At 37.0% G+C, this 17,480-nt stretch overlaps 1 protein-coding gene across 10 annotated transcripts in view; it reads left to right on the top strand.

The window, feature by feature from the left end:
- Window positions 1-17,480, top strand: part of THRB (thyroid hormone receptor beta) — a 391,572-nt gene that overhangs the window by 84,606 nt on the left and 289,486 nt on the right. For all 10 annotated transcript variants that reach the window (XM_045037689.1, XM_023260616.2, XM_023260619.2 and 7 more), the window contains one exon: window positions 14,153-14,249. The gene's annotated coding sequence lies outside the window, so the exon portion shown is untranslated. The remainder of the gene's footprint in view (window positions 1-14,152; window positions 14,250-17,480) is intronic.

Genomic DNA, 17,480 nt, shown 5'->3' with positions numbered 1-17,480 from the left:
AGCATAATTAGTTGAGATTACATGTATTAATAATCTATGAATATTTATGGCCAAGTTGTTTCCATTGTATGGATACCACAATGTGTTTCATTTATTCACCTGTTGATGAACATTTGGATTGTCTCCAATTTGGGGAATTTACAAATAAAATGTCTGTGAGTGTCAGTGTACAAATCTTTGTATTGATTTATGTCTTCATTTTGTTTAATGTTTATTTATTTTTGAGAGCAAGAAAGCATGAGCAGGGGAGGGGCAGAGAGAGAGGGAGAACAGAGGATCTGAAGCAGGCTCCAGGCTCTGGACGTATAAACCTTAAGATCATGACCTGAGCCAAAGTTGGACACTTAACCGACTGAGCCACCCAGGCACCCCTATTTGATACGTTTTTTGACTTTTGACTGAGGATTTTTTTTCTGAGGATTTTGACATGTAGAAGTGTAAAATTTTTTGACATAGGAACATTGTATCAAGGTTTCCCTTTATATTTCTTCTACTGCTATAGTAGGAGAATTTAAGAAGATTTTCCCACACTCAGAAAGCCTCTATCTATTGTAACTATATCTAATATTATAACTCTATCTGATTTTCTTATAGTTTTTCTTTTTGGTAACTCTTTAATCTATACATATTTTTATTTTGATATGTGGAGAGAACTTGAGATCATGACTAAGTTTTTCCAAACTCCTAAAGAATTAAATGATTATCTTAAAATCACTTTCGTTGAACAATCCCATCTCTTTAGTGTTGATTTGTGATAGTTTCTTGGTCATTTTTTTAAGGTTCTCATATAAACTGGAGTCTGTTTGGAGGGCATTTATTCTATTCCATTAATCTATTTTTGGTCAATATGAGAGATTTATATTGAAATTTTAAGATATATTTTAAGATACAGGTAAATCAGGGCATAGAGTTATCATTCGTCTCCAATCAGAAAAACGTTTCGCTTAAATACAATGCTGTCATTGTGTGTTGTAAAAGCAACCTGGCTAGCATATAGATTATCCTACCAATAATTTACATCAGCTTTTATTGCTGTAAATTAGCACATCTTTTTTTTTTTTTTGACTCATTATGACAGTGTACTTTCTCTAAATAAAATGTTCACATTTTCTCCTCTCCTGCTTTTATTCTGTCCCCAACCGCATTGCCAGGTATTTTGTGTTTAGAAATGAAATTTTTAAACTACTTGATAAATCCTCTCTTAGCATGCTGATTGATTGATTGATTGATTGATTGATTGATTTTACCTCAGCAACAGTAAGGACCAGATACTACTCAACTGACCAGATACCAGATCCCTGCAATCTGATTTGGTTATTTAGAACATGGTTTTTCAACCTTGACGCTGTTGACATTTGGGGATAAATAGTGCTTTGTTGTGTCCTATTCACTGCAGGATGTTTAGTAGCATTCCCCACTGGTTACCAATAACCCCACCCTAGCTGTGACAAACAAAAATGTCTCCAGATATTGCCAAATGTCCCTTTGGGGACAGAATTACCCCCATTGAGAACTATTGATTTAGATCAAAGTAGTCTGAGAGCATGCAGCATAATAAACTTACTTCACTTTTATTTACTATTATTATTGTCATTATTATTATTATTATTATTAATCTTAGTAATACAATCAGGTTGAACCTAAGGCAATTGAGTTAAACAATGATTCACTGTTACTGGGTTTGAAAAAAATCAACCCTAGGGCATTCTGCTTGGCCATGTGACTTAAACATGACCATGGTAAGAAGAGTGACATTATCATTGCTGAAACTAAAACATCTCAGGGTCTCTTTGTATTCACCTCCCTACTTAGCCTATGTTGGTGGTAAATTTGAAAAGCTGTCAATTTGATAACTATATTGGCATATGTAAATGAAATTATGCCCTGAGTTTTAATCTTGTATTTTTTGATATTTAGAAAATGGCTCAAACTCTAAGCCCATAATTCTTTGAATCATCTTGCCTTTGATTTTAGCATATAACCATGGCTGTCTGAGCTAGTTAGTTCAGAGGGGTTTTACAAGATGATAATGAGGCCAATGTTGCAGTTTCAATTAGCTTCACAGAAGAAAAACCCCCGCTTCACAGCAGCAGACTGAACTGCTAACCCCTGCCACCACTCTCAGCCAATGGCCAAAAGGAACATGAGAACAGAGAATGTTGTCGACTCAGCACTCCCAGGACCGTTTAGCCTGAACAAGCAAAGGTCACAACTCATTGATGATGATGGCCCATCCGTGTTATATTCCTACACCAATTCACTGCAGAAACACAAAATGAAGAGTAAATCAGCCCTGGAAGTCAGAGCTGCTTTGATAGCCAGTGTAGATCATTGAGGCAAAGACTTGTTTATCCTGATTTTTTTTTTTTTTTTGGAATAATGAATAGGACAGCTGCAATTTTGAAAGGTATTTAAGCAACTTTTATTTTTGTTTTCAAATTTGCAATTTTGACTGTATATTTAAAGTTAAGTACGTTTTATCCACTCATGAAATTATTTTCTAATCATTCACTAAGAGGGTCATTATAATCATAAATATATCTGCAACTATGCAAATATAATGGCTACATCAGGCAATTTTTTCATTAGAATGAGAAGACTTTTATAAGCATTAAAATGGAAATTGAATGTTACTTGCATTTAACACTATAAGCACAGGGGGTATTAACAAGAGCCCCTGGCAGCAATTTCCCTAATACTAATTTATGTGCTGTATAAAATGTAACGTCCACAGAAACATGGCCCTCAACATCTGCCCTTTATTCCAAAGATTGGGCTTAATTCTGCTTTTAGAATATTTGCACTGTTCCTGTTAAAATGCCTAGATAACAATGGATACAGGTGAATGTTGGCCAGTTTGGTTTATGTTCTCAGTTCCAACATCAAGGTAAATTTCTTTCTCTTCTCCTCTGGTCTTTGAATTCGGATCATACGCATCCAATCTCTGGACATACTCTCCCAGAAGGAAGCTTCTAGAGCTTAGTATCATTTATATAATGGTTTTCCTGTCTCATTGGTGCCTAAATTTTTCTTCTGACTTATCAAGAGATCCATAGGAATTTTCAACATTGTCGGTATTATATTCTGACGATGAATGGATATCCAGTTTCAAGCTCTTCCATTCGCAATGCATTCATCAAAATGCAATCAACTTTAGTAGCCTATAGAGGAAATCGCTTTTAGAACCTGGTATTTACTCCACCTCATCAAAGGTCTGCTAAACGTATTGAGTCCTAAATGAATAGCAGTGGACAAGCCAAACAAATTGAGCCTTGAATGCAAGAATGTCTACAGATGTTTCCATGAATTGCTTTTTAATCAATGAAATCAGGAACATGTGTGTTTTTTTAAATTGATTCCTACAGTTGCAGCTGCATGAGTACCACATTTTCCCAACTGCCTCTCTGTTACCATCAGTGCTATATTCAGAATCTCTCTGGTTTCAATATACATGATGTTCTCTTTCTAAAAATTCGAATATTTATTTAGCATTTCTATGTGTCAGGTACTGTGCAAAGTGCTTTCATGGATTATTTAATTTAATCTTTTACAATGGCCTTGTGACATACACAACATATTATTAGTATCCTCATACAGCTAAGGGAACTGAGGAGTAAAGGTTAGTCAGTGGCTCAGGATCGTACAGCTAACACTAACGCATGACACAGCCAGATCTTGAACTTGGTCTGTATGAATCGAGAGCCTATACTCCTAACTGCCTCACTGTACAGTCTCCTGAAAGTCATTATCACAAAGATGTGTATTATTTTTTATTTCTAAAAATAATTTTATTTTATTTCTGTTCTCTCTTTTGATTTAAAACAAATAACTAAAAATGATACCCAAATGCCTTTCATGTTCCTCGAACTCCAAGTTCTTACAGAATGTATCTTGTCTGTGCTAATTTAACTTACAGTTAGGTCTTCATCCCTCTGGTATTCATAGGTCTCAAATTCGTAGCTAGAAACTTGTTCATGTTTTGAGTAATTGTATTTCACTCCCAATGAAATTTGGGGTACTTAAAACAAGTTCAGTGATATTTTAAAGAATGCAATTTACACCACTTCCTTTAGAAGACTATAAATAAAAAAAATGATAGAACGTGTCAAGCCATAATTGCATCGAGAGTTTTAGTAACCTCGTAAACCACAAGAATGAAATACCAAAAATTTTTTTTTTCAACCACCAGCATCAAAGTCTCATTTGCCGATTCTATTTTTACAACATTGATGGAAGTAATCCAGTTAGGCTGACATTTTTATAGAGGATAGTTTAATGTTCAAATAAGCCGTGTTATTTCCCCATCTTTATTTTCTTTATGGAAAAGATTTTTTTTCTTCTGTAATGATTCGAACTGTGCTTTAAAGTAAATGAAAACGTGTCTTGTAGGTTAGATTATGACTCTAGAAGATACATTTCGGGTGACATAAAGGTCTTTGCCATAACCACAGTTGAAGTTTACAGATACACGCCCCTTCCAATTTTTAATGCTGGTGTTAAATTTCTTAATTAATCTAATTACAGAAAATGTGTCAAAAGGAAAGGGATGCTTGGTCTCACACATATGCTTGGGTTTCTGTTATCAGGAAACAAATGTCCAAATGTGATTGCACACAAGCTCATACACGTGCTTATGCACGTGCTCACACACAGTCAAGTTTGGATCCAAGTGTGAATTTGGTGACACAGTGGCACTTAGAGCCAAATACTAAGCATATGTCGAAATTTGGTGTGATCACAACAGCAGAATGGTACGATATTGTTTCATTCAGTATGATGCAGGAAGAGAAGCCAAATGACAGAAAATCATAAAACAAATGTCATTTACTTCTCAGAAGCATTATGTTTGAATAATTGAGAAAAAATAAGACCAACTTGTTTCAATCTGACTTTCTTGTCATTGGTAAATTAATAGATGTATTTCTCCTCTGTGAGAGAAAATAGGCTGATGAACCTTTAATGGCTGAGATAGATTAGGTAAAGTTGCTGATATTTAATGTCTCTGTCCTATAGATCAAAATCTATCATTCATCAAAAAAATTAGTATCAATAAATTTATATAGTTCGGTTTGGCAGAATAATACTCACTGTATTCATTTTTATCCTCTTAGGATATCTTTCTATCTGTATTTTTTAAAGATGGCATGTTTTTAACCATGTAAAAAACTCATAGCTTTAAGGATGGGCCTTACTGATACAAATAACTTGCGTATGGGTCAAATATTTTCAGTATATTATCCATGAATTCCCTTATGAGAGCCACGGATAGAATAGTTATTCACCAATACCAAATTTCACCAAGAATGGGAATTTGAATTATTTTAGGATCCTTTGATACCTTTGGCTAATGGGCAAAAGATAACCTCAGGGAAATGATAACTCCTTTAAGAAATCCTCCTACATCATGTTAGAAAGTCATAGCTAGATGGAATGATCTATAGATTCATGGAATGGAAATGCCATTGGAATTATCCAGCCCAACAGTTCCCAGCTGTCCAGTAAGAGGATCCAGATCCACATGGATAGATTGTCAAGACATGTTGTATGTGATTTGCTCAAAGTACTGATGTTAGCAAATTACTTTATTTTATTTTCATAAATTAGGATGTATTTGGTATTGTTCATCTAAAAATGCCTCACTAACTTAATAGCATTTCAAATCAGAAGGAATTGAAGTTTCAGTTGGTGGGTCTAGTGTTACCTACATGTCCCTTAGAGATACCCATAGAAATGAATCGTACATGAAAACATAGGGGTGAGGTTTCCCAGCAGAAAAAAGTTCTTGCTCTGCAGATTAGACAATTCCTGCTAACTTTTCTATAATCAGCAGAAATTGCTGAACTCATAAGCCAAAAGGTGATGGTGTACATGGAATCAGCAAAAGACCATAATCTTGAAGGACATTTCTCCAGAGCATGAGGAGGCCTGAGGAAATGCCTACACCACCACTATGGAATACGTTTTTCATAACTGGATGCTTAGAGCTCTTAGGTTCTGTGTCTCCTCCCTATGAACAGCACCCAGTTACCACTGCCAAAGTTTGTTTTCTCTGAGCTCAGTTTATAAAAGTGACCATACTGCGAGTGTTGACCTTTTCTTTCTTCGGATGTGTTAATATCATGGATTAATCTCTGTCATTGGTCTCAATCCAGTGGCTATTCCCATGGACCTAGGAGAAGTGTTAATTCAGTGCTTACAGGAGAACCTCATCCCTTATCTACAAGTAGTTATTTGGAAGAGTGAGGGCCCCTTCACGATTGCCCCCATTTGACAAGAAATTAAAATCTAAATCTGACTCTGTTGTTGTTGCTGTTTTTAAATGCCTGATTATATGATAACTTTCTAGATTATTTAGTGGAGGAAACTTGTACCATATCTCATTAGCATGATCTTAGGGTACCCTTTGCGACTTAAATTTTAACGGCTGTAAACTATTATGGGGATAGAAAAAAGATGTGACTATTCCAATTCCTTTTTCTTCTATAGTACAGGGCAATCCTAGCAAAGATGACACCAAAATCTTATAAATCAACCTTATAGATTGAAAAATCTTAAGTAATTTATGAGCAAATGCAATCTAGCAAAACATAAAAACAATAACAAAACATAATCAAAATAGTTGGTTCTTAAAGACACAAGAAGTTTTACTATTAAAGAAATCTGATTTTGTTATAATTCATCTTATTAATAGGTTAAATGAGAAAAATTGTATCCTGTCATAGATCTTCAGAATGTACTTGATTTACTATACATTGATAATGAAAATTCTTTTTTTTTAATATTTATTTATTTTTGAGGGAGAGAGAGACAGAGTGTGAGTGGACAAGGGGCAGAGAGAGACAGAGACACAATCTGAAGCAGGCTCTACGCTCTGAGCTGTCAGCACAGAGCCTGATTCGGGGCTTGAACTCGTGAACTGCAAGATTATGACCTGAGCCAAAGTCAAACGCCAAACTGACTAAGCCACCCAGGTGCCCCGGTAATGAAAATTCTTAATGAAAGAGACATAGAAGTCTATTTTCTTAAAATGATAAAGATGTATTTGAAACAAAGATTAAATTTTTCATTTATAAAATTCTATATGTATTTTCGTTAAAATGAGAAACAAGAAAATTTTTTTTAATGTTTATTTATTTTCGACAGAGAGAGAGAGACAGAGCATGAGCGGGGAGGTGCAGGAGAAAGGGAGACACAGAATCCAAAGCAGGCTCCAGGCTCCGAGCTGTCAGCACAGAGCCCAATGTGGGGCTTGAACTCACAGACCACAAGATCATGACCTGAGCCAAAGTCAGACGCTCAACCGACTGAGCCACTCAGGCGCCCCAACAAATTTTTTGATTATGTTTATAAAAATCTAGCAAATATAGTGACAAGGAAAAAATTAGATAAGGTAATTAGAAAGGGCAAGTAAAAAAAATCACCATTCGTCTATATTGAAAATTTAAGAGAATCAACTGAAAATAAAAGCTATTAGAATAGTCAAGAGTCTAGTATTACAAAATTTTTCACTACAGTACTTACAAATACAAATACACAAAATAAAGTACTTAATACCATAATTAAAAAATAAACAAAAAACCCACATATCACAATAGCAAACTTAAAATTAAAAATAACTAGGAATGGGGGCGCCTGAGTGGCTCAGTCGGTTAAGCATCTGACTTTGGCTCAGGTCATGATCTCATGGTTCATGAATTCGAGCCCCACATCAGGCTCTGTGCTGACAGCTCAGAGCCTAGAGACTGCTTCAGATTCTGTGTCTCATTCTCTCTCTAACCCTCCCCCACTTGCCCTCTGTCTCTCCCTGTCTCTCAAAAATAAATAAAAAATGTAAAAAAATAAAATAAATAACTAGGAATAAAAATAAATATATAAGACTTCCTTGGAAAAAATATATTAAAAATTTTGGAAAAAGATGAGATTTAACAAGGAGATATTCTATACTCCTCAACAAAAGGAATCAGTATTTTAGACATTAAATTCTCCCCAATGTAATCTAACGATTGACCGAATCTGAAATCAGAATCACCCAGGGATTCTTTCAGTAAGATGACAAAATAATTTAAAAATTCATCCAAAGTATATTGAAAAGCAAAAGTAGCCAATAACTTATTTAAAAATCAATGCTCCCAAAAGGTTAAGAACAATTATATTAAAAGAAAAGATCTGATCAAATTTCAACATAAAATGTAATATTCTATGCAATGAAAAAAAAAATCACAAACAAAATTAAAAGACTATAAACATGATGGGTAAACATCTGCAGGACAAGTGTCTTCTTTTTCTTTTTTTAATATATAAGGCAGTCTTGACAAATATGAAGGAAAGAGACAGTATTTCTATAGACTTCACAAGACCAAGGGCACCTGGGTGGCTCAATTGGTTAAGCATCCAACTTCAGCTCTGGTCATGATCTCAGGGTTTGTTTGGTGGGTTTGAGCCCTGCACTCTCACCACAGAGCCGGCTTCGGATCCTCTGTCCCCCTCTCTCTCTGCTAGTCCCCCACTTGCATACTCACAAGCTCTCTCTCTCTCAAAAATAAACATTGAGAAAAAGAAAAAAAGAAGAAGAAGAATTCACAAGACCAAAGGCCAGCAAACCTTTTCTGTAAAGGACAAATAGTAAATACTTTTGGCTTTGCAGACACCAGAATCTCTGTTACAACTACTCAACTCTGCTCTTGTAGCACAAAAGAAGCCATAGACCATGCGTAAAGAAATAAATATGACTGTATTCCAATAAAACTTTACTTACAAAAACAGGAAATGGGCCAAAGTGGGCCCACAGACCACAGTATTATCAACCCCTGCCTGCAATAGACCTTTTTGTTCACAGCTATATTCCAGGTATACCTAGAAGTAAGCATGGTGTATATAAAATGTTCAACAAATATATGTTGAGTGAACAAGTAAATAAATGAATAGAAATAGGACAACACACACAAACGATTAAAGTCAACAGTAAAATATATGAAATTGTTCAAACTCACGTGATGCCAAAGGGACAAATTAAAATCAAGACATAACAGTTTCTTTCAAAGTCACAAGGTATGTTTGTTTCTTTAATAATTCATTGGTTTGGTAAGAATATAGGCTCATGCATTATCCTCATATGCTGCTGGTAGGCTTTTTTACTCTTTTGTCCTTAGTTACATACATAGAGAAAAGTGTCGAAAATAATGTAAGAGATTTATGGGGCGCCTGGGTGGCGAAGTCGGTTAAGCGTCCGACTTCAGCCAGGTCACCATCTCGCGGTCCGGGAGTTCGAGCCCCGCGTCAGGCTCTGGGCTGATGGCTCAGAGCCTGGAGCCTGTTTCCGATTCTGTGTCTCCCTCTCTCTCTCTGCCCCTCCCCCGTTCATGCTCTGTCTCTCTCTGTCCCAAAAATAAATAAAATGTTAAAAAAAAAAAAAGAAAATAATGTAAGAGATTTATATATTCTCTCCCTCCAGTGACAGTTTTCAAATTGGTTGGATTCATTCTTAAAAATTATTGAGAACCCCAAAGGACTTTTGTCTGTTAATATCTATAATAGTTACCACATTAGAAATTAAAACAGAAACACTTACATTTTTATAATTCATTTAAAAGAGCAATAATAAATTCTTTACATGTCAACGTAAATAATGTTTTTATGACAACTACATTTTCCAAAGAAAACAATCACTGAGAAGAGTGGTATTGTTTTACATTTTTGTACATCTCTTTAATGTCTTGCCTGAAAGAAATCAACTGGATTCTTGTATCTGCTTCTGATTTCATTCTGTTGTGCCTCGCTCTCTTTGTGAAGGATATGAAGAAAATCAACCTTCAAGCAGTTACGTAGTTGGGAAAGGGACCGGTATTTTAATAGCCTTTTCTGATAACCAAAAATTCTGCTTTGATAGTATACCAAAATTCAACAAGTGGCAGTTTCTAAATAGGCAGTTGAAATGTGGAATCTAAACCCATATCACTGAACTTTTTGTACTTCGTTACATTAAAATCTATTCATTTATCTTGCACTTTGAGTGGGTCTTTTCCCCATTCGTGGTCTTGTAACATCATGCACTGACCATTTAGAAAATAGTTGTTCGATGAGTAAGGCACATCTTGCAGTTGTAGCTACGTTTTGTTGTACAATGTTCAAGATTTTGTTTACTACGTCTCCTCTGATCTCAGAGAAGTCTTTAGATTTTAGTGATCTGTCAAGCCCTCAGTGGTGGTTATAAGTTTTCCAAAATTCTAATTTTCATTTGAAAGCATGAAATTTTATCATTAACAAAAAATGCTGTCAGTCATTTTCTTTGAAGTAGCAGACTCTTCATCACTGTTGAGAAAAAAGTTGGCCGAACACCCATAATAACCATAATTTGCCTCTTCTTCTTTCAAGAAAAAATGATATTCTATGAAGAAAGCACGTAGTTCAGTTCACAACTCAGTGATCATACTTTCATATGCAACAGAAGTGCTACATTCACACTGTTTTGTCACTCTGTATTTTATTTAAAAAGTGCCCAAGTGTTGAGATTTGATTAATTCACTTTTATTCCTCATTAAGGACACTCTTGAGTGAAGCCGGCTTGTTTGGTTTTGGTAAGCCTGGAGCGTGCACGCTATGGAAGGCACAGTGGCTACTCATGCATTTGACCCCGCTGCCTTGATCCAGGCCAGGTTGCCAGTTTCATCCACCACTGGTTTTGCACCTTCAGTGCAAGTAGCAACATGGTGGAGAAGACAAATAAGTTTAAAACTTCACATAAATAATTCCATTCTATATGTATCCTTTGACCAAGATTTTTTACGTGTAACATTATGCCTTTATGTTTTTGAGATAGATGTAAGTTGATACATATAGATCCAGTTCATATCTTTTAACTGCTGTATTGTATTTCTCTCTTTATTCCTCTATTGATAGATATTTAGAGATTTCCAACTTTTACTATTGTGAAAGAGTCACTCTAGGTTGTGTTCCATGATGTGGACTTTTCAGGTCTAAAAGTAGGCATATACTGAGTTCTCCGTATCTAGATTGCCAAATTGTTTTTAACATGGCCTTATCAATTTACAACCTGGTATGATTCTTAACTGGTACTCTCTTTCTAGGGGCAGCTTGGCAATGTGTGTAGAATACTCTAAGAGAAGACAATTTTTGAACCAGAAATTCCAATTCTAAAAATTGACCACGAAGGTCATTTGTCCAGGAATGGGTACAAAGATTTTTTGTTGACAAGAGTTGTTTATGAGTATTTATAAAGTAGAAAATCTAGAATCTTCTAGATATTTAATAATAGGTGACAAGTTAAAAATATACTGTGGTTATCTCTTCATGGATGTTATGTAATCCTTTTATATCCTAATTTTATTTAATCAATATATGTTATTTTATGTAACTATTCATCAAAATGGGTGATGGAAGTACAGGTAATTTTTTCTTTTCTTCTTTGTGTGTATTTTTTTTAATTAGCTTGTGTTATTGAGAATATTTTATTACAGAAGGAAAGAAAGAGGGGAGGGAGGACAGACAGATGGATTAGAGCATGTATTTTGAAACCTCATCCCAAACTAAGTTTCAAGTGAGGCCAAAAAAGTAGAACAGTAGATCAAATCTGACACAGCATAGGGGTGGTTTTTTAAAGCCTCCTGCAACCCCCAGAGATTTTGATTCGGTGGGTCTGAGGATCACTGCATCCCTGAAACGCATAAACCTCACACCTTAAGAAATACTAATTCAGAAACCGTAGCTAATTCCATCTGACTTGCCTTCATTGATGAAAAATAAGGAGTCTTGTCATTTTTAATATCTGGCAGGCAAAAGAGACAAGCAATGGCTGGGGGAAGTTCTGGTGGTGCCTCTCCTCTCGGAGGCGGGGAAGCTGAAGGCAGGAGCCTCTGCAACCGCATCCTGGGGCAGGAAGGAGCTCTCTTTCCTGCAGACCTGCCTCAGACTTTGCTTTCTTCTCCTTGGCATAGGCAGCCTGCCCTGAAGCAGACAAGGTCAAGTCTGCAGGTGGTGGCTCCAGGTGTTCCTCCTCACTTCTTTCCCATCCCTCCTTCCTCTGTTCTCTGGCATTTGGGTCACTTCCTCTGCAACTCTGAGCATCAGAATCTTTGGGTGAGCTTGCTAAGACACTTACTCCTGGCCCCCACTCCAGAGCTTCGGATGCCATAGATTGCATCTGTAATAAGCTCGCAGGTGATAAAGCTTCTGGCCCATGGACTACGCTGAGATACAGACCAGAAATAGACTCACCGAGAGAGCCAGCCAGAGACTCCGGGGCTGAACAATCAATTGTTATTCATTAGAATTCCCGTCAGATGGCCATTTAGAAATGCAGATGTGGAGTAGTAGTAACAGCATTAGTAGGGGGAGTGGTAATGAGAATAGCAACAGTAATAATAGAAATAGGAATCATGGGAAGATTAATAATGAAATCACACAAATAACTGAGGGCCATTTTTATTCCCATGTTTTGATGAAAGTCTTGAACATGGTCTTATCCGAACAGAGACAAGATCTCGGATGCAAAAGTGTTATGAAATCACGAATTTAAAAAAAATGACTCTTTGGGGCGCCTGGGTGGCTCAGTAGGTTAAGTGTCCGACTTCAGCTCAGGTCATGATCTCACGGTTCGTGACTTCCAGCCCCTGAGTTGGGCTCTGTGCTGTCAGCTCAGAGCCCGGAGCCTGCTTCAGATTCTGGGTCTCCCTCTCTCTCTGCTCCTCCCCCACTCACGCTCTGTCTTGCTCTCAAAAATAAATAACATTAAAAACAAAAATTTTTTTAAATGTCTCTTTAAATTGGATGTGTTACATTTTTAGTGAAAGCAAGGTCTTTAAAAACATGCCAGACCTTACGATCCAGAAAAAGCTGTTTCTTTTCCTCCTGCAGGGTATTATTTATCTTTGGTTAATAGATTCAGCCAAGCCATTTTTATAGCCTCACATGTTATCAAAAAGTGTTTTCGTTTCTCAATCTAACTACTCCCTTTCTCAACTTATTGCATTAAATCTGCCTTTAGCGGCCAAGTATAAACTGAAGTCTAGATAAAAGGGATTTTTTTTAAACCCCATTTGTGTTTTTCCTTTTTGTGTTAAATTATAAATACAGTAATTGGCGGTTAATGAGATGTAAGTGCTGTAGCCTCAGACTCTTTGGGTTACTCATGTCTCTGCACCATTTTCATCCGGCCCTCATTTTCCACACACCAGACCTATAATTATGCCAAAATTTATCCAAGCCAGAGAATATTTTGTTTTTCCCTGTTGCTACCTACAGTCCGTAAAGTTATGGAAAACGTTGGGCATGCAAAACTAATTTTAATCCCCCCAGTAAAAATTCTGAGGGGCAATTCAATAAGATATAATTAAAGGTGTGTGAATCATAGATTGCAGAGATCACTGAGGCACCCAGAAAGCATCTGATCTAGCTGTTTGGCTTTAGTATCAACCCCATTTTGCAGACGAATTAGCCAAGGCTCACAGAAGTAAAATATATGTGAAGCTGGGATTTGAACTAGAGATCTATCTGGCCCTAATACCTGTGCCTTGTCGGGGAGGGTGGCGGGGGGGGGGGGGATTGGCAGGTGTCTCTTGCCTCTCTGGACAGTGTTTTTTTTATTGCATCATGCGGTTGCCAGCCTACCTTGAACTCTTTCATCACATGGTTGAATGTTTTTCATAAGCTTTTAAAGCTCCCTTTATATTTGATTTGTACAGTATCTTTTAACGACAGTGCCCTTGCAACAGATATTTTGATGTACTAAATTTACACATGCACCTGAGTGAGGAAGACACATGCATCATGTTTTGTATTAAACAAACTCCAGGTCTCATGTTTACGTTGAAAATGTCAGTCTTTGTTTCCACTCAAGTGCTAATCTTTCTAAAAATGTCCCTCATGTTGAAGGACATCCAAAAGGCAGTAACTTATTAGAACCTTGGGTTCAGATTACAAATGGGTTTGGCTAGCTCAGTGTTAAAGTTCAAATTATCTCAGAATTATTTTAAATATTTGTACAGGAACACTGATTAGTTTACTAACGTGTTGCCTCATAACCATCCACTAATAACCACCTTGGTCTGTGATCGTTAACTCCAAGGGCTCAAGTGAGCTCTCGGCAAAGGTAATTTGCTTCAGTGTCTGAAGCTGTCATATGATGTCTTTTTCCTAGGACGTGGAAGAGTTGACTCAGAAAAGGAATTTGAAACGGAGTTTCAGACCGCATTTTATTATTTGCACAGAAGAGTTGAAAAGGAAGTTCTGATGAGGTAATGTCCTTCCCTCTGTGCCCCCTTTTTGTAGTCAGTGTTTCCTAATTATTTACATTTAAACTGGAGACTGGTAACCTGGTGTAGGGGAAAGAACGTCTGTGCGCGAGTCAGGACACCTGGGATTTGGTGCTGGCTCTGTTGTGCAACTCATGACCTTAGACAAGTCATTTTGCTTCTCTGGGTGTTGGTTTCTATAAATGAGAAAGTGACACAAGGTCATTCCTAAGCTGTAGAGTCTGTACATATGTGCATTCTGCCAAAAAGAAGCTAAATTAGCCAGAAGACAACAGACGTGTGTACAGATCTGTTTCTAGCCTTTGGCCGGGCTGGCTGCATGGACAGCAACCTGTGCTTGGTTTAGTTACGCTCTTGCTGTTACCATCTTGAAATTCTTCACAATTTTTGAACAAGAGCCCTGCATTTTCATTTTATTCAGGACCAAATTGTGTAACAGGTTCCTGCCTTTTGACAACACATTCCTTATCATTGTGTCGATCAGCTGAAAAAAGGAGTCATAACTTCAAATTGGTCACTTTTGCCACCGTTGTACCTTTTGGGTAGACCGAGGGGAGCAAAATGTTGACAAAAATGTATCTGTGAAATTTTTTGGTTATTTTCAATGACCTGAGTTTTTGATGTCTACATTTTCCTTTTGCCCTACCTTACGGGTGGCTCTTGCCCTACCTTGTCCTGAGAAGGGACATTGTGCTCTTCCGGGTGGTTCTTGGAAGCTCTGATTTCCTCTCACTTCACAGGTAAACTGTGCATGCAGGCTTCTGTGACTCATATTTTGGAATCTTTGTAGTGTTCAATCCCATTTTTTTTAACAGATAAGGGTTAATTACTGGTATTCATCACTAGGCATTTCCAGTCTCTCCACCCAGCATCCTTTTTGCCACTGCTCCATAATCAGTTGTAGTACAATACAGAGGATGATACTTGTGGCTTTGAATCATCATTTTGTTGTCAGTTGTTATGTTTCTGGAGAAGCTACAATTACAATAGCATGACAGACAATTACAATAGCATGACAGACAGAGAGATGACTTCTCCACCAGCAACTTGCTTTGTTTTGACCAAATGAGCTCCTCTTCACCTTTACAGATAGAATCGCCACCCCCAATGCTGCGAGGTCAATTCTGTATGAAAGGAGACTTGTCAAATGCACTAAAATTAAAATGCACATTCATGTGGGGGCCAACTTCACTGTGCCGGCTAACACTGATAAAAAAATTACCCTGGGATTGCAAGGAATATATGCTTTCTTGGTTTACTCATTATTGCATGCCAAAGTATGAAAGAGCAAAAGAGACAGAGGAAAGTGTTTCTGTGTACCCACTGATGGCTGGCTGTGGTTTTACATCATGAGTCTTTCAGATATGTAGAACAAATCTCTAAGCGATGAAATGACCAATTTACATATATCCAAGATAATAAATTGCTTTGATGGGTCCTGCTCGAGTCTCCTTTTTCAAAGCATCAAAAATGCCAAACCAATCCTCAAACACTGTTCTTTTCTTTTACAAATCCAGTGTTCATAATCTCCCCCAAATGCTGTCTTTTTGCCCTCAATAAATTCTACTTACTTAAAACTTGATGACAGCTTTTAATTATATTAACAGTGTCTAACTGTTTAAAAATATCCAGCTAGACTTTTTCTTTCATAAAACTGAATGTAAGTGACTGTATGTTGATTTCTTTTTTCTTTTTTTCAAGTTTTTATTTAAATTGCAAGGAGTTCACATATGCTGTAATATTAGTTTCAGGTGCACAATATAATGATTCAACATTTTCATACATCACCCGGAGCTCATCATGACCTATGTTGAATTCTCTAATTGCTGCTCTGTCTCCTGACTTCTCGATTGGGGAATGTGTCATTTTTATTTTTTAAATGATATAAATTAGTGTTTTGATTCATACTTCTGCTTAAGAATAGTAAAGAACCAATTGATACATTTTTAAAAATTTTTTTTACATTTATTTATTTTTGAGAGACAGAGTGAGACAAAGTGAGAGTGGAGGAGGGGCAGAGAGAGAGGGAGACACAGGATCGGAAGCCGGCTCCAGGCTCTGAGCTGTCAGCACAGAGCCCGACGCTGGGCTCGAGCCCACAGACCATGAGATCATGACCTGAGCCGAAGTCGGACGCTCAACCGACTGAGCCACCCAGGCGCCCCCAATTGATACATTTTTAAAGGGAATGCAATTGGTCATTCAACAGTACTGATAACAAGCAAAACAGCAATCCTAGCTTCTATTTATAAGTTCCTTCTATCCAATGCAATGAACTATTCTAGCAATAAATTAGCAGTTTTGAAACTGTGGGATTTTTGATGAAAAGAACCAAAGTGAAACTCCTCAAGTAATGAGGTAAATGGTTTAGTTCCATGCATCTTATTTCAGAACACCTTTTCTGAACCCTGCTTTACAAAGATTCCAAAAAAAGAGCCATAGAAAACGAAACATACAGTTTACCTACGAAGAAAAAGAAAATCAGAAATTCGAGCATCCATTGAGTAGAGTATAATGTCCATCCTCGGTGACTTCCAGGAGATGAGGGCACCCACTCAGTGTCTTCTTATAAAAGTTGGTCTCTTCTGGAGAGTGACCCAAAAAGTGCATTAGCATCACACTATAATGTGTACAATTCAGTGGTTTTTAGTACATACACAGAGCTGTGCCCCCATCACCACAGTCAATTTTACAACATTTCTATCACCTCAAAAAGAAATCCATTAGCATGGATTTCTCCCCCACTCCTACCCCAGCCCTAGGCCACCACTAATCTGCTTTCTGTCTCTATACACCTGCCTAAACTAGACATTTCATGAAAAGGGATCATATAATCTATGGCCTTTTGTGAGTGACTTCAATCTCTTGCATCATATTTTGGGGGTTCATACATATTCTATTCATACATACATGTATCAGGACTTCATTCATTTGCATTGCCAAATAATGTTCCATGGCATGGATAATAACCTCTTTCGCTTATCCATTCACCAGTTGGTAGATATTTGGGTTGTTCTGAATTTGGGCCGTTATGAATAATGCTGCCACAAACATTTTGCACGAGTGTTTCTGTGCACATACGTTTTCGTTTCTCTTGGGTACATATCTAGTAGTAGAATTGTTGAGTTATTTGGTAATTTTCTGTCTAACCTTTAAGGAACTGTCAGACTTTTCCAAAGTAGCTGCACCATTTTCCTTTTGCATCATCAGGTG

The sequence above is a fragment of the Felis catus genome, chromosome C2 (genome assembly GCF_018350175.1).
Source record: "Felis catus isolate Fca126 chromosome C2, F.catus_Fca126_mat1.0, whole genome shotgun sequence".
NCBI classification, from domain to species: domain Eukaryota; kingdom Metazoa; phylum Chordata; class Mammalia; order Carnivora; family Felidae; genus Felis; species Felis catus.
Note: the sequence above shows the minus strand (reverse complement) of the source record. Positions and strands in the feature narration are given on the sequence as shown.